The sequence below is a fragment of the Ochotona princeps genome, chromosome 9, assembly GCF_030435755.1.
Source record: "Ochotona princeps isolate mOchPri1 chromosome 9, mOchPri1.hap1, whole genome shotgun sequence".
Classification (NCBI taxonomy): Eukaryota; Metazoa; Chordata; class Mammalia; order Lagomorpha; family Ochotonidae; genus Ochotona; species Ochotona princeps.
This window is the reverse complement of record NC_080840.1, coordinates 14,814,594-14,836,276: the sequence shown is the minus strand read 5'-3', so window position 1 is coordinate 14,836,276 and position 21,683 is coordinate 14,814,594. Positions and strand designations below refer to the sequence as shown.

The 21,683-nt window shown below is 49.1% G+C and overlaps 1 protein-coding gene across 3 annotated transcripts in view; it reads left to right on the top strand.

Moving 5' to 3' along the window:
* Positions 1-21,683, top strand: part of ZHX2 (zinc fingers and homeoboxes 2) — a 135,245-nt gene that overhangs the window by 96,813 nt on the left and 16,749 nt on the right. The gene's annotated exons all lie outside the window — the stretch shown is intronic.

Here is a 21,683-nt window from a genome sequence, read left to right as displayed (position 1 = left end):
ATTCAGAAAATTTCTCCAGGAAATAGAGATTCAGAAAGAGGTCCCCAAAGGAGGGCACTTCAGGAAACCATAAATCTACTGTAAGGATGAAAGGATGCTTGTGCCCAAGTGCTGACCACTTGAGCTGGCTTTCTTTCTTTCCCATCTCCTACCTCCCTTGCTCAATTACCAAACGAAAGAAGAAAAAAAAACAAATGTTCACTATGGGAAGTGAGGAGTACATGGACTGGTTTGATTGTGCTGATGGCTTCACAGTGTACACATCCATCAAGGCATCGGGCTACACACCTTAACTCCCCTTGGCCCTCCGTGCCTGGGTGTTCTGCTTCCATGGATTTAGCCAACCATACATAGGAAATATTTACAGAAAATATCTGTACTGAACATATACAGACTTTCTTTTCCTTCTCATTGTTCCCCAGGTCATGTAACAGTTATTTCCATGGCATTTACACTCTGGTACATATTCTAAGTAATCTAGAGATATTCAGAAGATATGGGTGGAATTAGGGTATGTGCAAATACCACACCATTTATGTGGAAGACTTGAGCATCCACAGACATTCTGGAATCAAGCCCCGTCGGATACTGAGGGACAACTGTCTACACAGTTTGTGTTTGCCTAAATAAAACCCGACAACAGACACGTGAGTTGATGTTGCTGAAAGGTGTTGGGGACAGATTGTCACTGAGTTGCCTGCCTCCCTTTTACTTTAGAAGGATCAAAATAGAATCGAAGAAAGAAAGCACTTCAGGAAAAAAACTGAATACAACTGCTGGCATTATAACAGTTGGGAACACATACACCAGGCTTCTAGAACTTTCCCCCACTGACGAGGCAGGCCTCCTTCTCAGGCCTCTTCTGCATTTTGGATGCTATTATTTTAGGAATTTTGTACCAGCTCCTACCTAACATGTTCTTGTTTCTCCTCCAGGGTCCTTCTTAGATTTTCTTGTTTCTTTAAGATTTATTTATTTTTATTTGAGAGGCAGATTTACAGAGAGAAGGAGAGACAGAGAGGAAGATCTTTCATCTGCTGGTTCACTCCTCAAATGGCCAGAGATAAACTAACATGAAGCCAGGAACCAGGATCCTTTTCTGTATCTCCCATGCAGGTGCAGGATCCAAGACTCTGGCCATTCTGCTCTGCCTTCCCAGGCCATAAGCAGGGAGCTGGATGAAGTAGAACAGGTGGGAATAAACTGCTATGTCCCACATGGGACACAGGCACCACAGGATAAGGGATTAACTGTTGAGCCATGGTGCCAGCCCTTCTTTGATTTCCCCCAACAAAGCACAGTCAGTATCCTAGTGTGTTGCTATGGAAAGAATGGCAGCATCATTTCTGGGTTCATGAAAAAAAAAATGGAAAAAAGCAAGAAAATAAGACAGGCAGGATTTTTTTAAGTGTTATACAAAACGGGAAGAAAAAGCTATTTCACCACTAAATGTATCAACTTAGGAAATTAACAAACACTGGGATTTGCATAGAGTCAGAGTCAGTCTCTCCAGGCTGCAGGAAAATAAGCTGAAAACCATTGCTCCCACAGAACTCAGAGAAGCTGCTAAATCCCCAGGGTGGTGGCCAAGTGTATTTTTTGATAACATTGCAAGCGGCACCCTGAGCAGCCACAATGTTTTGTTCCTTTTGTTCCTTTTTGAGATCTCCTTCCTGTTCCTTCTTCCCGTGTAAGGTCACTCCCACTTTGAGCCCCCTTGGGTGGCTCCAAAATGTCCACTCTTCAAGCCTGGGTTTGAATCCCCTTCCCCCAGCTCTGGTCCTTTGGCACATTATTTGGTGTATCTGAGGAACACCTGCTCTCAGGGGGTTGAGAAGCATGGCAATCACACCCGCATGCTTGTGCTTGAGTGAGAAATTGACAGTGGAACAAAAGAGCAGAACCAAGAAGCAATTTGGACCCACATCACAGATTGCAGGTACAGGAGAGTTCAGATGGTACACCTTGCAGGGAAACTGGCTTCTCAGGCGGTCGTGTGCCAAGTGACATTTCAGAAGGGTCCCTAATGACAAATGGGGCATGGATGCATTCTCTGATTCCTGCTGATGCCAGCCACCCCTCCATTTCTCCCAGGTGTAAATGTCAAGTGTTGAGATATCAAGTTTGCTGAAAGTGAGGCATTTGCATCCTGAGTCCCGGTGCTCTTTCCTGGTGAGAGCAAGATGCACATTTTGATGGAATCAGCCAGACTCACCTTCACCAGTGAGTTCTCCAGACCATAGTCACCTGCAACCATCAGATCCCCTCTTTGCCTGGTGGGTTCATCTCCCAGTGCTGCCATAGGATGTGCCGCACACTGGGTAGCTTGGGAGGAATTGACTTTCCGACAGCTCTGCAGCTGGAATTGCAAAATGGAGGGGCCAGCAGGGTGGTGCTCCCTCTATAGGATGCAGGGAAAGGACTGTTGTGGTCTCATGCCCCAACTTCCATGTGCCTCCCACTCCTTTGGCTTGCAGGTGGCCATCTTCTCCCATGATCTCTATGCTGTCTTCAAATTGTGCTCATTAACAGCAGGAGAGAGAGCAAAACAGTGTTACCAAGGGAATCTGGACAGATGGCTTTCCCTTGAATATGGGGTGAGTTGGCTTTTGATGGAGAGATGTTGACCAACAGGGCAACCAGAGGAAGACCTGGAGGTGGCCACAACAGAACAGGTACAGAAGCAGCAAAGCACATGTCTAGGTGGTAGGGAACCCAAGCCATACTCACCAACTTAGGCAATGTTTTAGAGACATTGCACAGTAAGGGAAGGTTTTAAAAGAAGGAATGGCCTGTAGCCATCTTGATCTTAGGCAGAACAAACAGAGTAGAAGGTTGCCAGAGAAGCTATGCTAACACAGCAGGCGGGGCAATGGCTGTGGGATAGAGGAGAAGACACCAATGGAGTGGATCACATTTACTGGCAACTGCTGGAGAGGAATGCCAAAGCAGATGAATGAACCTGCCCAACAGGGGAACAGAACTTGGATAATGCCTCATCTCAGAGCCTCCTCTGTACCTAGAAGCCAGTCCTGGACTGAAGCTTTGCAGCTCAATTCCCCCGCAAAATGGCTGGGCCTGAGACCAGAACTGCTCAAACTGGACTACACATTGGAACCACTTGGGGATTTCAACATTAGGAAAGGCCAGGACCCACTCCCCCAACCCTCCCACAGAGAATGTGGTCTGACACAGGGAGAGGCCTGAGCAGTGGAGTGTGTGGACACTCCTCTGTGGATGCAGTGGGGAGTCAGGTTGAGAGGCCCCGGCACTGCAGAGGCCCTTCCTGCAAAGCCAGGCTGCCAGGTCACTGTCAAGTTGCCGTCGGTTACTCATCTGTGTGGCTTATGCCCTAGGTAGTAAACTCCCTGAGGACAAAGCTGCTGGATTTTAGTCTTTGAAGGGCCACTCTGCTATTTGTAAATTCTAGCTGCCCCAGCTGATAGGGAACCCAGGGAGTTCAGAGAATTATAACTCTCATTGCCTGCCATACCTTATCACAGTGGTTCACTGCCGGGTGCGGCGTGCATGCTGTGCAGAACTACCTTGACCCAGAACCCCCACCACATGCTCTCCACCCTTCAGCCAGCTAGGGAGCGCACATGAGGTGTGGATGTCAGCAAAGCTACCTCACTGTGGAGGACCTACTGGGGAATTTGTTTCCTTTGTCCTTTCCAGCATCTACAACCACAGCATCTACAGCTTTGGAATCTTTAGCTCAGGGCCCTTTGCTCCATCATCAAGATGAGGAGTGTAGTCCCTCATCTCTGACTCTCCTCTGCCTCTACGGCATGACCACCTTCTCTTGTCTCGAATTACCCTCCAAGCAGACACTTGGGTTGCATTTGGTATGAAAGGATGGGCCAGGATGGACCAGGATGGCCAGGACGGGCCAGGATGACTGCTGTCTCCAGATCCTAAGTTTGATTGCATCTGCCAAGGCCTTTTTACCTTCTGAGATAACATGCACAATTTCAGGGTTTAGACCCTGGGCAATGTCTCAAGGACCGTTATTCAGTTGCCCCAAAAGTCCTGATTCTCTGCACTTTGTCACCTTAGAAGCTCATGACCCAGTGACATCAGGAATGAATGCATAGGGAGTGTAAAATGGAAGCATTGAGAATCTAAATCTTATTGTCTTAGGAACCAGACTTGTAGGGACCCAGAAAGAGAGCTGTAGGCAGGACATGGAGAGCCAGGTATGGAGGGACTCTGCTGTGTAGCTTCTAGAATACACATCAGTTCATGTCCCCACAAGCCTGCACCTAGGTCTCTCTCCACTCCTGGGCTTTCCATTTCTCTCAAAATTCCTCCCCCTCCCAGCTCTCCTCTCATGACCTCTTATCATATCTTGTTCTGCCCCTAAATTTGCGCTTAGCATTCTTGCATTGTCTGTGCCCATGTGATGCTCTTTTTCTTTCATTAGACTTAAAATCCAGGCTAGCTCTAAACCTGGCTGTATCTCCGCATCCTTAGTGTGCCTCCCAGGATAGAAGCTAGCCCTTAGTGGGTGCTCAAGTATCAGTTAGTTGAATAGAGAACTGATTCAGATCAATAATAGGTGACTGAAAGCCATGCAGTCTTTTTGCTGAGGATATTGGCTTATCAGGGAAACTTGGTGGGTCTTGATCACTGCTGTGTGTTCACTGCCTTGACCAGAGTCCTGCTGGTGAGGATTGGGGGAAGCAAAGAGCTGTCTAATGGTGAGGGTTCAGAGGGTAGAGTGAGTGGGGTTTGATTAAGAGCCTTGGGGTTGTATCTAGGAGACCCTGAGAGCTCATTAGAATTGGAATGCAATTCAGTGGAGAATGAAGAGGTATCCCAGATCATCAGAGAACAGAGAAAGAGAAGAAACCCAAAGACTGAAGGAGATCTATCTGGCAGTAGGCACAGATTGGGGAGAAGTGAAGAATGGGTATGTGGTTCCATTCCAGCAACCCAGGCAAGGTGCAATGACAATGCCTAATTGTATGGGACCCATCAGGAATGTAGAAGCAGATGGAAGTGCTTGGATTCAGACTGAGAGAGCAGAACAAGCGCATGAGTGCAGGTAGCACCCCCAGGCAAACATGCAGAGCAGAACAGGAAGGGGCGGCCAGGACAGGTGTGCTTGTCACCCAGAATGACAGGCAGCTCGGTGTCCCCTAGGTGAGGGATCACAAATGAGGAAACCCGGTGACCATTTTGACTTAGGACAAGTTGGATTGGCCTAAAGATGAGACATCCTGTTCTTTTTACCTGATTGTGTTGGTGTTATTATCTACATGACCATATTTATTAATGATCCATTTATTATGGACTTAGATATGGTTTTACTTTGTTTTGCGCATTAACACTAAGAACATAAACTGAATCAGGCTAAGGTGTTTAGTGATGGGCCTTGGGGGGAAGTAATTGGGATTAGATAAGGTCTAATTAGGTTTAGAAAATCGAAGTGGAGCCCCCATTGATTCCTGGTGGCTGTGTAAGAAGAGAGCCTACATAATCACTCCTACACACTTCCTGGCTCTTGACACATGATGCCCTCAACTACCTTAACGTGAGGCCAGCAAGAGGTCAACCCCAGATGCCACCTCTTTCCTTTGCGTCTCTCTTGTGTCTAAGAAAGCACGCTCAGTATTATTTAGTTTCTTATCCTTACATGCCCATGACTCATCGGCTTTCTCAAGAAGTAAAGAAAGATCAGTATAAACCTAGCAGTGCAGGAAGCTACACTGTTGTTTGCAATGGACTAACCCTCATATCCTGTGCCACTGAGAGGGAAAACGCCAGGGCCCAGAAAGGCTCTGGCCCCAGTCCCTGCCTCAGGGCTGCAGTTACCCCAGGGAGGCAGCAGTCTTCCCTGTAACCTGTACAAACCAGAGGATGACAGCAGGGTGCATGCATCATACTGGTGCTGAGACAGAGGAATCAAGTGCTAGTATTTCCCCATGCCCTCGAGGCAGCTGCAGGAGGGCACACTACACACCATGCACACTACAGGTGCACAGTCAGCACCTGTAGTCACTTGCTACTCTCAGCATTGTGGCATGCAGAAGCCTTGGGGAAGCCAGATGGAACACACAGCCACTGGTTTTCTGCCACAAGCTGCCAGTTTATGAACTTGCTTTGAAAAGCACAAGAGCAAAGGGTGGCTAGCACTGGGGCACAGCATTGATCCACAGCTTAGGACGCCCACATCCCGTATATAACCGGTGAATTGAGTCCCAGTTGCTCCAGCTTCAATCCAGCTTCATGCAGCAGGTGGGAAAGCAGCAGAGGATGGCCGAAAGAGTTGATTCCCTGCCACCCAGGTGGCAGACCCAAATGGAGCCCCCAGCTCCTGGCTTCAGCCTGGCTCAGCCCTAACAGTTGTGACCATTTATAGAGTGAACAAGAAGGAAATTCTTTCTCCCTATCTCTCTCTGTCACTCTACCAAATAAATAACTAGATTCCATGAAAGGAACTGTGAAAGAATTCAAGCTCCTATAAGCTCTTTGTTGCATTCCACCAAATAGACAATCAAATCCTTCTAGAGCCTTCCACACTGGAAACACAAGGTGAAAATTTTGGAAGTAGTCCTTAAAGAGACCTTCTCTTCCACTTTCTACTGCATCCCAAATGGGTTGCTTAGCACCATACTACACTGGGAAGGAAGCAGGGATGGCTGGGACACCTGCAAGTCCCAGGGCTTGGTCCATCTGCCGAGGCCTCATGGTGCCAGCAAGTCCAACTAGAATTTCCGAGCTCTCAGACCAGGCTGGATCTAAGTGAGCACGGGCGCCTTTTCTGGCCTTAGACTGTGTTTGGGAGCCATTTTTCAGCCTACCTCCCTGAGTCCCCACGCAAAGAGATGTAGAAACCTGGCCTGGGGATGCGGTTTAGATCTGTGTGTGTTTTGTCTGGGATTTGACTGGCTCAGATGAATGTCTTTGTAGAGGACATTCTACCAGAGAATAAGAGTAAGCCTTCAGCCTTTATCCAAGGCTTTGAGATGAAGGGAAGTCTCTTCGAGGTGGAGATGAAAGGGGTTCAAGAGAAAGCTCTGAGTTTGGCAATGCAGAGGATGGGCTGACAGGCTGGAGGAGGGGACTGGGCGGGGGAGAAGGGAGAAAGAGATCTGACAGAAAGAATTTGAGCAACCACTAACATCATCACCACCCCCCACCCCACCCCACCCCGTCTCACCCAGATCTGTGCTTGGGGAGCAGAGAAATCTCACTCCTCACTCGGCCTCAGAAAAACAGTGTGAACAAATCACCCAGTCAGAGGAAAATGAAAAGGTTACACTAGGAATTGTCAATATAATAAATCCCTGTGGTCTCACAGCCTCTAAATGTTTTGATAGCAGAGTGTGATGGGTTGTAAATCAGACTAGACCCATCTTAAACAGTTGATAGTGCCTCATTTATTTACATATGTGACACATCTCTTTTTTTTTTCCGTCTCAACTACATTTTATTTTCTCCTACTTTCACAAACATATCACTCTTCCCGCCCTGGTTCTCTCTCTCTCTCTCTCTCTCTCTCTTTCTGTGTGTGTGTGTGTGAGAGAGAGAGAGAGAGAGACAGAGAGAGAGAAAAAAGAGAGAGAGGTGGGGAAGAAAAAAATGTAGTGATGGCTGTTAGGATTTGTTCTGTACAGAGAAAGAATATTTTGTGTTGGAGAAGAAGTAGCATTGGGAATTAACTGCAAAAATAATGAAGCCACTTGGCTTCAAAATGCCTCTTCATCTTTAATTTTATTGCTTTTTATGAGATTATTCCTCAGTAAAAAGGGGGGAGCAATAATATCACAGCATGATAGATTGTGATCTAACACTCAGGCATACACAATTACCTGATTTTCTTGGATTTGCATATAGAATCATAAACAACCTCAAGCTCAAATTCAGCTCGTTTTTGTTTCTACCTGCCATCCATCCTAGTGGAGGGGCCCTCATTTCATTGTCAACACTGCTAACATGCGGAGGTTTCTGGTGTAGTGACGAAGTCTTTACAAGCGTGATCCTGCAAAATCCCCAGGGAGTCATTGGTCCTGGGTTTATAGATAAAAAAGCCTGACCCGGGAGAAGGAAAGTAGCTCACCCAGATCTCAAACCCTAGAAATCCAGCCTGGATCTGCTCTGAAACCAGATCCTGTGGACTAACCCACTCTACTTAACTGGCTTCTCCAGGATCAGGCCAGTTCAAATCTCGCTGAGCCACCCTGACCTTGAGACATGTACAGCCCGGCAGGTCCCTTGTCGCCAGGAGAGCTGCCTCTAGGGGCACTTCCCCTGCCTTGCAGGAAGCAAGCACAGGAGCCCGGTCCTCTCATTACACTGACACATCTGTCCTTTCTCATATCTTGTGATGGTGACCTTGACCAACAGACAGTGTGGGCCACCTCTGAGATGCCCCCTCCAGGGGAGCTTCCTCCACACCAGAGCTCAGCACTGGGGTGCCAGCCTACTGGATATCAAGACCAGCTTCCCTTTGGCCACTTTGAAATGCTGCATGCTGAAGGGTTTTTTTAACCCCCTTCATTAAAATTATTTAAAAATCTTTCTTCTAGTCTTTGATCTGGACCCACAAATGACTCTCCCCGCCCCTGTTTTTTTTAGAAGGGGGATACTGTTCAGAGCTCTCAACTCATCTCAAGTTCATCACTTCCTAGATTATTATACTAAGGAAAAGAAAGTTGTTTCCACTATAAATCCATCAAAGAGGGGTTTTTTTCTGTTCATACTGGTAACTGAAAAATAGTACTTCTCAGTGAAGCTTAAGACCTTTCATAAAGTCCTGTGGGGAGAATCAGACTGAAGAGTTTAAAAATGATTTGACCATGGATGTGGCAGGTGGCACATAACCAATGCATCTCCTCTCCTCTCACTGCGACCCACATGCACACCAGAGCTGACATGTGGCTCTCACCTTAGCCATCCTCTCCTCCAGGGGCTCGCCCCAGTTTTTTCATGGAGCAAGCTCTTCTTCACCGTCATGCCAGTTGGATTTTTTTTCGTGCATTTGAGAGACAAAGATCTTCCATCTGTTGGTTCACTCCCTAACATGTCAGTAACCAGCAGGTCTGGGATAAAATAAAGCCAGGAACCTGGAGCTCCATCTGAGTCTCCCAGGAAGGTGGCAGAGACCCAACTTTTCAGACTACCACCTGCTGCTTCCCAGGGTGCCGTTTCACATGAAGTCATATCAGAATCCAAGCGGAGTCTTGAACCCAGGAACACCAATGGAGGCTGAGGCCTTCCGAGCAGCATCTCTGCTGCACCCAGCCCTGGATCAGAGTTTAGCAACCTTCACGCAGCACTTCCCATTACCTGTGAGTGATTTGTTCTCACTTCCCGGCCACCTTTCCTGGACTGTCCACAGAGCAGGAATCTTACATCTTCCTCCCTAAATATGCAAAACAGTGGCTGACACACAGCAGGCACTCAAAAATGAAAGGTGAATGAACTGTGTTCTTTTCTCCAGTTATCTTTCTGGTTCTAGGACCCAAGCTGCCCTGATTTCCATCTCCTTTAAGATGCCTGGCATTGTGGTTTAGAGGGTAAAGCCTCCTGCAACACCAGCGTTCCATATGGGCACTAGTTCATGTCCAGGCTGCTCCGCTTCTGATCCAGTTCCCTTGCTATTATCCTGAGAAAAGTAGCAGAAGATAGATCAAGCCCTATGGGAAACCTGGACGAAGCCCCTGGCTCCCAACTTCAGTCCAGCTTCTGCCTGACATTGCACTGACTGTTGTAGCTATCTGGGGAGTAAATTAGCAGATGGAAGATTTCTCTCTCTCTCTCTCGCTCACTCGCTCACTTGCTAACTCTGACTTTCACACAAATAAATAAACCTTAAAATGAAAAGAAGAAAAGGTACTAGGTTGTTTGAGGAGTGGTGTAAGAAGGTCAAGGTTAGCAGAGTTGAGCACCCCTTCACTACTCGTTCCCAATGCTCCAAAAGCAAGGATATTGTGATCGGACTCAGGTTTAGAAACATGACATTCAGCACTGGCATCTGCCATGAGGTACATGGCGGCAAGAAACCTCTTGCTAAAAATAAAGCTTCAGAGTTTGGGAGTGGCTAGCGCTGTTCCTGATGGGCGAGACACAGGGTTATCCCTGTAGAAATGTCACTGCTGCCTTTCTGAAGGCAAAAGAGTGGTGTAGAACTACAGGCAACATGACAAGGTGGCAAGTGAGCCGGGGAGGGTGTTGCAGATGGCTTGCCACCCAGCACCTGTTGTAACAGCAGAAGCAGAGAACTGATGTTTTACAAAGAAATGGTGCCCCCAAAAAAAGAATACTTTGCATGACAGGTAACAGAAAACTGACATAAACCCACAACAGCATGGAAAAGTCCCTAAGGCAGGTGTACTGGACCCCACAGCTGCATCTGGGTTTTCCCGGAATGGCCTCTGCATGTCTTGAGTCAACTCCCAGGAATGGTCCCCTTGCAGTAGCAAGGCAGCCACCAGCCCTTCTGGGCTGACAGTTCATCCTGTTGGCGGCTCCAGTGGTTCCAACACTAATCACAGCGAGCATTCCCATTAGTCCTTCTGTTCTTACGCTGCCAGAGGTCATTCCTCAGTCACTCTCCACCTCTGCAAGACACAAGATTCTGACGGGTCAGGAGGCAGTCCCACACCCACTGCTCAGGGTTCCACGTGGGCCAACAGTGACCAAAAAAAGACTTTCTTTAGAAAAAGTGGCGGTTCTGTTGCCGGAGGATCAGGCAGGGATGCTAGATGAGCAGTTCTGGTCGAGGGAAGAGGGCAAGAGGGACTGAAGAAGCCGAGAGCAAAGCAGTGCTGAATCAGATCTGCAGAAGCCAAGTCGGAGCACCTGTTGCCTAACGAACTGTGAGGTGAAGGAGGAGAGACGGGAGAAGGAATCTGCAATCTCCAACCTGAGGGACTCAGTAGACTGTGATAAGAACCATTCAACCCAGTGCAGTAGCCTAGCAGCTAAAGTCCTCACCTTGCACATGCCAGGATCCCTTATGAGCACAGGTTCTAATCCTGGCAGCCCCACTTCCCATGCAGCTCCCTGGTTTTGGCCTGGGAAAGCAGCCGAGGATGGCCCAAAGCCTTGGGACCCTGCATTCACGTGGGAGGCCAGGAAGAATCTCCTGGCTCCTGGCTTCGGATCGGCTCAGCTCCAGCCATTGCAGTCACTTGGGGAGTAAATCAGCAGATGGAAGATCTTCCTCTCTGTCTCTCCTCCTCTCTGTATATCTGACTTTCTGATAAAAATAAATAATATCTTTGGGGGGAAAAAGAAACATTAGAGTGGAAAGTTGGGAATCAGGACCACTTCAGAGAGATACAATTTGGGAGACACGTGGCAAGCTTGGTTCTAGATGAGTTCAATTGGAGGTGCACAAGAGACTGCCCCTGACCCCCCCAACACACACACACACTGCTGGTCATGGATTGCTGGACAGGCATGTTAAAAGAGGCTCTGAAGGCCACCCAGGCTAGCCCCTGCCAAGTCACCCCGTCAGAAACACCTCCTAAGTAGGAACAAGTGAGGAGTTGTTTTCCAAAAGAGTGGGAAGGGAGCACTCATGGGTTTTTTTTCATGTGTTTCTCGGATTTTATGAATCATCTTGGTCCCAGCGACAAATGTCTGCGGTCCATCCTGTCTCCTTACTTACAGTCCTCAGCTGGGGAGACAGGCAGGCTGGGAAGGTTGGTTTGGAAGTGTTATCTTCAAGGAGGAATCAGGCACTTTGGGATGGAATGAGGGAGGATGGAGAAGAGAGAGGAGAGGGCCAAGGTTATTGTCTTGGTCCAGTGTCTGCAGTTGTGACAGAACAGTCAAGACTGAGTCATTAAACAGATGAGAGATTTCTAACAGGTCTAGGGGATGGGGAGTGTGAGAGTGTGGCAGGGACCCCTGGCAAGGGCCTTGCTGCATCACAATGGGATGGAGAGCATCACGTGGGGAGGAAGCTGCATGCACAAGACAGTGTGGGAATAAGAACACCTGGGAAAAAGAAGACCTCACGAGAGAATGGTGTGCACCCATTCAGAGACATGGAACCCTTACGCTCTAACCCCCTCTTAAAATTCCCACCTCCTGATACCACGACAATGATGGTGAGTTTTGGAAGCAGTAATCCTCCCATAGCAGGCCAGAAGATACACCCATGGTGGATGAAACTAGAAATGGAAGCCAAGAAGGAGTGGCCAGGAGAACTGCAAGCCCAGCCCACAGAAACCAAGGAAGGGAACTGGGAGACAGTTGTTTGTTCCATGGAGTCAATACTGTGGAAAAGAGTCAACGGAGCCACCAGGACAGAATCTGCAGACGTGCGGCATGACCTGTGCAATGAGCAGTGGCCCATGCTAATGTCCTCTGCAAAGTTCAGCGGTAAAATCATGTTAACAACGGGAGCCCAAGAACTCATTCCAAAACAGGCCCAGAGCCAAAGACTGGACACTCCCAGGAATCCCCTCATGTGGGCCCACCCTCACCCTCAGACGTGGAAAAGCTAAGGCCTCGAAGACCAAGGGAGCTGGCTATTGGTCATGGACAGGGGTGACACCAGACCCAGAAGGTTTGTGCCTGTATCTTCTGCTCGAGGACCACTGTTCACAGTGTGTGGAGGTAGTGGAGGAATGGCACATTGTGGGAGATTTGGTCTCACTTTTCCTGTCTGCTTCATTTTGTTTACTTTTGGGGATACATCACAGTTTGAAGTGTTTGTAACCCCAAGGGGAAGGAACCCAGAGAAGGGAGACCAGACTGAGAGCTGAGTGACTGGGGAGAAAGGTATGTGAATATGGTGGAAAAAAGTTGTCATCCTGTGACCTGGATCATGGGATTTTGGTGGTCACAAAGGCAAAGCTGGGAAAATGAAAAATGATGCAGCCGTTACTAGAGTATATTCAATAGGCAGGAATGAAAGAAGAGCAGAAGCTCTCCAGGCAGTGCGACTCACCAAGATGAGGTGGTACAAATGCTCAGCACTCCTACCAGGGTCGGCAGCCAACAGGGCTGTACAGGGGAGGGTGGGGTAGACCGTGAGGAGAAGAGCACGGAGCATCACCTGCATATACTTTGTCACCGGTGCTGGCTAACTCATCAAAGTCTCAGGGACTCCAGACTCTGCAGGATGAGTAACCCCATTTTACACCCACAGGAACTGAGGCTGGCCACAGTGCATGACTGGGCTGCATTTTTGGTGTTTTCTGAGCTGCAAGGGAGTTTGGGGGCTTTCAAGTGGGCCTCCCTGCCTCCTCTGCTATGATTCATGCCAAGGATGTTGCTATCAGCCTGTGCCCCCTCCATCAACTAAGTGGACATTAATAGAGCCCTGTGTGGGCCAAGTCTGCCTATCAAAGGGCCAAAAGGGTGCGAGTCTTGGAACTCCTTGTTTCTAAGTATCAGAATGCACTTTGGATTACAGGCTCATGGAGGTCCCAAAGGGGATCCACCTGCTCACACATCATTGGCTCCCTCTGCCCTCTGAGTACTGACAACCCCATCTTGAAGATACCATGCTATCCCTTCACTGGCAGCACAGCTTCCTCTCAGAGCCCTGTGCCACCTGGCTGGGCTGAGTGAGGAAGCCACGAGTGTCATCTTGTCCATCAGCAACTCACACAGCTACTTGGTCAGGAGAGACCCTGCATCTTCGTCCTGCCATAGAGAGCCCCTTGGAGTGGCAAGGTGGAACAGACATCACAATTCAAACTAAATCTTCCTCTTTTGAGCTCTCCCAGAGGAGACAGGTGCCTGGGGATTGGTAGGAAATGCAGACGCAGCATCAAGGTAGGAGTGTTTGACATCAACAGCCGCAGCCCACTCAGCAGCAATGGAGCAGAAGCTATGAGCTGGCATACCCACTGCTCAGTTGAACATCCCAATGGGGGGACAGGATGGGCATCAGGACTGCTGTAGGAGAAATAGACCAAGCATGTATACAGCATGCTTGGGTTGGACTAGATGAACAAACCTGTTAACACTGTATGAATTGGGGGCCAGCCTTGTGGTACATTGGGTTGAGTCACCTCCTGCAATGCCCGTTCAAGTCCTGGCTGCTCCACTTCCAATCCAACTCCCTGCTAGTGCACCTGGGAAAGCAGAAGATGACCCAAGTACTTGGGCCCCTGTCACCTACATATCTGGGGAGTAAGCTAGCAGATGGACACTCTCTCTCACTTCTCTGTCTCTCTTATTCTCTCACTCTCTGTCTTCTTCTCCCTGTATCTCCCTCTTTCTCTACAGTTCTACGTTTCAAATAAATAAATAAACCATTTTTAAAGTGTTCTGTGGACAACTAAGCAATGCAAAAACCAGACACAAACAGCAAGACGTAGCTTCTGAAAGCTCAGTTCACTGGATTGTGAACCTCACTGCTGCTGTAGTGAAGTCTTTGCGGACTCTGTGGTAGAGCCCCCCGCAAGCTGGGTCTTCTCTCTCCCAAGGTCATTGCTTGTGCGATGCATTCTCTGTCTCTACATCACCCTCCACAGAGTTTGTCTGTGCCCTAGGGAGTATACAATACTCTACTCCAACAACAGTGTGGGGAGCCTGAACCGCATCTGGTTTCCACTGCGGCCCACGTTGCAACCAGGAAACTCCCCCATCTTCGTGGGACAGAGTTAGCCTCAGCCCAGCCACTTCTGAACTAGAAGAGGCTGAGGTGACTGACATTCTGTCACTAAGGCCACCAGAACCTGCAGCTTCTCAGAGTCCTGCAGCAGCTGGTTACACATTCAGATGGCCAGACGGACCTAGAGCTCAGCAGGTTACCACACGCATGTGCCCTATCAGAGTCCCTTGGGTGAGCTCTGCTCCTGACTCCTGCTTCGTGCTAATGTGGATGCTGGGAGGCAGCAGTAGAGGCCCAAGCACTGGGGTGGGCAACAAGCAGAACGTTCCCAGCTCCCAGCCTCAGCCTCAGCCTAGCCCCAGTCACATTGCAAGCATTTGGGGTGCAGACCAGAAGGCGGTAGCTCTCTCACTTTCACTCCCTTGCAAAAACAAGAATCATTTATCAAAAAGAAGCCCAGATTCCTAGGCCCTGGGCCTGGATGTTTGGGTTTTAATAAATCTGAGCTGGGGTCCAAGAATTGGTATTTACACAAAATACCCCAGTGAATTGCAATGGCTTGGGAGCCACCCCCTAAAATCCAGTTTAGACTGAAGGTGGGATGGAGAGAAAACTTGGGGTTATCAGCAAGTTTTCAGGAGCAGTCCCCATTTAACTAGCAAGAAAGGAGGAAGCAATGGCCGAGGTAAGTGAGAAGCGAACTGGGTGCAAACCCAGAGCCCCTGCCTTCCCAGCCTTCAGTCTCTCTCCATACCCCCACAACATAACCCCAACACACTTCCTCTGAGGTGAGGAGTCTGCTGCAGTGTCTTGTTGCAATTTTAAAACACAAAAGAACAAGCCTTGCCATCCCCACCCCCCACTCCCAAAGAAAATCCCCCCTTGATGAGCTGCCGTGGAGTCTGTTAACAGCTCTGTGGAAGACCTCACCAAGCTAAAGGCCTGTGTTTGGGCTTTGATGTCTTGACAGGATGCTGCCTTTGAAAACTCCCAGAAGGCCCTGTCATTGCCCCTGACGGCCCCAGCAAAAGGCTCAGAAACAGCGGTCCACCTCAAAATCCAAGGTGTGATTCCTGCCAGGTGAGCTGTTGGGCACTCCCTGGGCTTGGAGGAGCATGTGCTCTGTCCCGGAGACCCACAGCCCCCTGGAAAGGATGCTAGTGCTCAATGTGGCCATTTGACCCAGTTTCCCTCCTCCCTAGGGGAGCGGGGAGAGAAGGGGCTGCAAGCTGCTTGCCAGGAAAGGTCAGGGAAGACCATCACCCTGACTCGGGTAACAGCGGAGAGTACTGCCTCTCACTGCTGTGTGCACAGCCCACCTTGTAGCAGGTTTCCAGCCAGGAGCTTGCTGGAGCTTGCACTCAGACCCTACTCAGATGATAAAACTGGAGACTGTATTTTACCAGGTGGTTCATCTGCACCTGCAGTTTGTGTCCCACCTCTGAGGCTCTGAGGGTCCAAGGCCCAGGTCTGCAGGGAAGGTTTCAGAGACATGAAATGTGGTGCGTGGTGTGTACCCGGAAGCCTATGATGTCAGCTGCCATCATCCCTGCAGAAATGTTTGTGGAAGAATCAGTCGCTGCATTTCAACTCCCTATCCATCATCCAGACCACTCATCCATGGGGAAGGGAGGCCAGACTGAGTGGCAGAAAGTTCCAGATGGAACATGGTGGGCTCCTGACAACTGAAAGGAGAAGCTCACAGCTGTAGGGAAGGGTGATTGGGCCTTGGCTGCTTAACTGGAAATTTGTTGATTACTGCTCAGCTGCTTGGGCGGAGGGTTCTTCCCTTCCAGCCACAGACAGCCCATCTGCTTCAGCAGCTCCATCTAGAAAACCGTGTCCCTCCAGTGCCCAGGAAGGAAATCCCAGCTCCTTAGCAGGGCATTCAATACTCTTGCCAACCTAGTCCTGGCCTGGCTTCTTCGGCCTCCTCCACCTCCAGTCCTGCCCTCACCCCTTGCTCCTTGTCCTTCCTTGGGCATTTTCTCCCTGCCCCGCTTGCTCTGGCTGTCGGTTTGCCCTGACTGGCGCCGCCCGTTTCTCTCCAGGCAGGACCCTCTCCACCTTTGAAGTCCTGCTTAGCCAGGGTGGGCTGTGTGTGGCCAGGCCAAGGACACAGGGTTTGGAAAGACTGCTCAGGTCCTGGCTGGACCGTGAACCAGGCATATGACCTCAGGCAAGGCACTTGTCACCTCCTGGCCTTGACCATGTCAGCTGCTGTTGGAGGCCGATGACACAATGCTTTGCGAAGTGATGTAAAGACTCCTCAGGAACATATAGACAGTTTCCATGAACAGTGGCTGTTTTTCCAAGAAGGGAAAAGCGACCTCTGCCCCTTAGTCTTTATCTTCTCCCAACCTGTCCCACAGAATTTAGTCGTGCAAATTCTGTCTCCTTGTTTTTGCAACATTTGCATGTCCCCCTGTCACGTGCTCATGAGGCGAGTCCCTGAGCAGCCCACTTAACCCCGCAGGTAACCCCTCTCCTCTTGCTGCCTGATTCTTCTCCATGGTGACATGCCCAAAAGCAGCCATTTCTGTCTGCCTGCTATGTCCTCAATACCTAGAACCACATCTCGCATGTGTTGGTTATGTGAAGTAATTTCTCATGCCATGAAAGGGCATTCGGATGGTGTGGGGTGCCCTTCCCAGCTGTTATAGACTGAATTGTGACCCCAAAAATTCATATGTTAAAGCCTTCACTCACACACATACACACATACTCACACACACACACACTCACACTCACACACACACTGCTCCCAAGATCTTCAATGAGATCACTCAGACTGGATGAGGTCTTTGGGGTGGGCCCTTACATATTGTTTACTCCAAGGTTCTGCCATTTCTTATTGCATGCTTAGGGGTCCTTTGAGGTGCATGACAAATGCTGCAGTACATGAAAGGAAAATTGAGCTAATATGAAAACACACAGAGGAAGCAAGAGTGGCCCTGATGGTGTGGCTTCTTCGCCAAGGACTCGGTGTGTGGTGCTCTGGGTTATCCTGCGAGGGGCAGGCCTCACAGATGGCAAGGGGCTACGAGGAGAGGAGATGCCAATGAGGCGTGCTTCTTGTCTCTCCGCTCCCTCAGAGTACCACAATCTTGTGGGTGCTTAACTCTGACTTGCGTAAACACCCCTACCCACTATAGGCAGGGATAAGGCACTGCCCCCTTTAAATGGATTTTTTCCAGGTTAGCATCAATGTTTCTGTGCCTAGTTCAGACTCACTATGGAAGCTGGCCCAGGAGACCCCTGGTCCTACTAGCATACTTGCCACTCTCAGTGGAAGGGACTGTGTCCAAAGCAATTCTTCACGTGCCTTTTATTCATTCATTCATTCAAGGTTTATTCCTTTTTGCCAGCTTTAACCCAAACTTCGCACAAAATATTATTAGCCTCCGTGCCGGGGAGATCCAGGCCTGATGGTGCTGGTCCTAACCTTGATGAAGGCTCATAGACCCTCCAAAATGCAGGGGCCAGCCTGCTACAGCTCTGCAGACACACGGAGACCCCTGACCCAGTGTGAGGCTTCCTAAGGCAGTGTACCTCCACCAAAGGCACCCTGAACTTTTCAAAGCCCCTGTCTATCCTAAGCACTCCTACATTTTCTTCCTTGCCATCTTTTCCTTCCTCTCGGACACACAGCGCTCTGCTGTGGATTCCTGGTTACTGGAGGAGTTTGAGAAGACACTGTTTATTTTGAAGCACAGGCTTGGGAACTCAGAAGCATTCAGGCGATTTCGTTTGCCTCATTTCTTGGGCTCACTTGTCAACAGATTGGAATCACTCTAGCTACAGGCAGTTTCTTCAAGAAAGATCTTTTTCCTCTCCTGCACCCACTCCCGCCTGGTGCCTTTGTTCTGCAGGAGAAAAATCTCACTTGGCTCTGCTTGAAAATTGTGACTCAAATCCTCTGAGCTCCTTGGCCCCAGTGAGAAGTGGCCGTGGTATCTTCCTCTTATGGAAAAGTCCCCTACTCGCTCACACAAGGCTACTTCTAAACACTCTCGGAAAACAAAATTAAAATATGAGGGGTTTTTTTAATTATTGAAATAGATACAGGGATTTTTATTTATAATGTATATATACCACTGACTTTCTGAATACCCTAGTATATACAAAAATTTTTTTACTCTATTTGTCAAAAATCAACTTTTGAAAATGTTGCAGACATACAGAGATCACCTATCCACTGATTTAGTTGTGGCTGCAACAGCCACAACTACCACGCCAAACCCAGACGTAGAGAACTCCACCCAGGTAGCCACATGGCCGCCCATCACCTGCTGCCTCCTATGGTGTGCATTAGCACAAAGTTGAGATCAAGACTGGAGCCAGTACTCAAACCCAGCTGAGGAATATTGGTATTTCAAGAGCCATTTTTCTAGGTCAAATACTTACCTAAACTTGCTTTATTTCCATTTCCACAGGGTTTTTTTTTAAGGCATATTCTATTTATTTGAACTACAGAGACAGGAGGAGAAACAGAGAGAGAGAGCAAGAGCAAGAGAGAGAGCTTCCATCCGCTGTTCAATCCTGAAATGGCCACAATGGCCAGTGTTACACCAAACTAAAGCCAGGAACCAGGAACTTCTTCCGGTTCTCCCACATGGGTGCAGAGTTCCAAGTACTTGGGCCATCTGCTGCTGCTTTCCCAGGTGCATTAGTAGGGAGCTGGATCAAAAGTGGAGCATCCAGGTTTTGAACCAGCACCCAGATGGGATGCCACCTTAGGGTGGCAGCTTAACCCACTATGGCACAGCTCCCACATCACTCATGAATATTTTGAGTCCTCTCCCAAACCCCCAGTGCACATGCACACGCACTCCCAAGCATCTGTTCACAGGAGATCTCTCCAGACCTCCTTGTTCGTCTGAGCTGCAGCGCCCCTCACCTCCCTGCAGTTGATCTAATGTTGAAACAATAATTGTGGGAAGCAGACTGCACATGCCGTGGGTGGGGTGCTGCTCTAGGCTCTGGGAAGCTGCATTGGAAAGACTGTGCTTGGGAGTGCCTGTGCTAGATTCGCACACCTCGCCTAAGACACCCCTCCAGAGCTGTAGAAAGGCCACTATGGAACTGTATTCGTTTCTTTCGCTGTCATTCATTTAAACCCAAAGAACCATGTGTGGCTGGTGGCCATGGAATCAGGCCACACAAATCTAAGAGAGACAGCAAGGTGGCCCCTTGTTCTCCTCTACCCACAGGCTATAGAAACACACTGTTGACTGTTGAAAAATGTGCTGAAGAGAGCAAAGCAGGGCGAGGAACTGGGGAGGGGCCTCCCCGTGGGCGGCTACCAGGGAGCTCTGGGATGGAATGTTCTGGCAGGGGTCTGGGAAGGGAGTGATGCTTCTCTGAGCAGCTGGCGTGTGGCGAGTGAGGACAGAGGGAAGCTCAGGCCAGAATCTGCCAGGGCCTGCAGGCAGTCCTAAAGGATGGAGCACACTCAGATGATATGGGCGGTAAGAGAACTGTTCCACACACTGCTGGGATGATGGCAGCTGCTTTGTATTGTAAAACCTCCCCCAGGAAAATCTGGGCTGGAGATGACCAGGGTAGTGATGACAGGGGGCCCAGCCCGAGACGCATTCTGACGACTGAGCCCATGGACCAGCCAGCATGGGCTGAACCAGGCCATGCCCTTGTGGAGCCGGTGACATGGAGGAACCCTAAAGCAGGACAGACCATGTGTGAAAGATGCCATCAGGAGCCTGACATCCATGGGAAAAGGCAGCTGGCCATGTCCACAAAGGACACAGGGGCCTGTGTCCCCAAAGCTGGCCCTGAGGAGCCTATCCCACTTTATCAGCTGATGGAACTGCCTGGCTGAAAACACCCGTGTGTCTCATAACACAGCGGGATTCGGGGTTTGCCAAAGAGTAAGCCTGTCTCCTGAACCTTGCCCCGACTGGCCCCTCAGCAAGGAGCTGCCTCAGCAAGTAGGCCATCCTTCCAGGTGTCAGGTGCTCACTGAACTCCTCTTCTAGCCACTAGCTGCGCTCTCCTGCACACCTGCTGCCCACTGAGACACCCACGTGGCCTAGCCCACTCACCCCCTAGACTGAGTCCTATTCACGCACCGCCACCTCCTAATCAGCAAATGTTCTGCGCTCCCAAAGCACTATTGTTTATGATAACTCAATCAAAATTCTAATAGGATTTTAGCCTATTGTGGATTCTGATTTCTGAGAACAGATGATCAAAATCACCAAGAACAGTTTTTTAAAAAAAGGAATAATTGGGGGCAACTCTATCTTATATTAAAATATACTCAAGAATACAAAATATTTTTAAAAGCAAGATGTACGTGCAGGGTCCAATAGCAAAATCAGATGCACAGATTCGTTAACCCAGAAATGACCCCAGTAGATACAGAAATTCAGTGTGTGTGAATAGGTATTTAACCTAGCAGTTGAGATGCTAGTTCCTCTACCACAGTGCCTGCATTCAAGCCCCAGCTGCTGCTCTAGATGCCAGCTTCCTGCTAATGCAGAACTTGGGTGCAGGTGGCGATGCTCAAATGATTAAACCTCTTCCACCCCACTGGAAGACCTGGATTGAGTTCCTGGCTTTGGCCCAGTCCAAGCCACGGTTGTTTCAGGCAATGAAAAGTGAACCAGGAGGAAGTTCTCTCCCTCCCCTACACTGTCCCCCACTCTACTCTCTCCACCTCTCTTCCTTCTCCCTCCCTCCCTCTTTTTCATTCTGTCTCTCTCATCTTGGCTTTCAAATTAAACTTATTAAATGTTTTTAGTTTGGTATAGAATAAAGGAAGTTTCTCATAAAATAGTGAGAAAAGGACACCATTTTGTGTTATTGAGATCATTTGCAGCCCTCAACAAAAGTGGTTAGGAATGTGTCTTACAGTTTAATTCTCCATCAATCAATATAAATTAGTCCTTTGGGTGGGGGAAGAGCAAAAGGGGTAGGGGTTGTGGCATAGCAGGTCAGGCTCCACTCGGGACCCCCCACTCTCATATTGGAGCACCAGTTCGAGTCCCAGCTCCTTTCTTCCAATCCAACTTGCTACTAATGAATCCTGGAAATGGTGTTTGATGGCCCAGGCTTTGGCCAGCCCTGACTGTTGCAGGCATTTGGAGAATGAACCAGTAGATGGAAGAGTCAAAGTGGCAGGGTAACC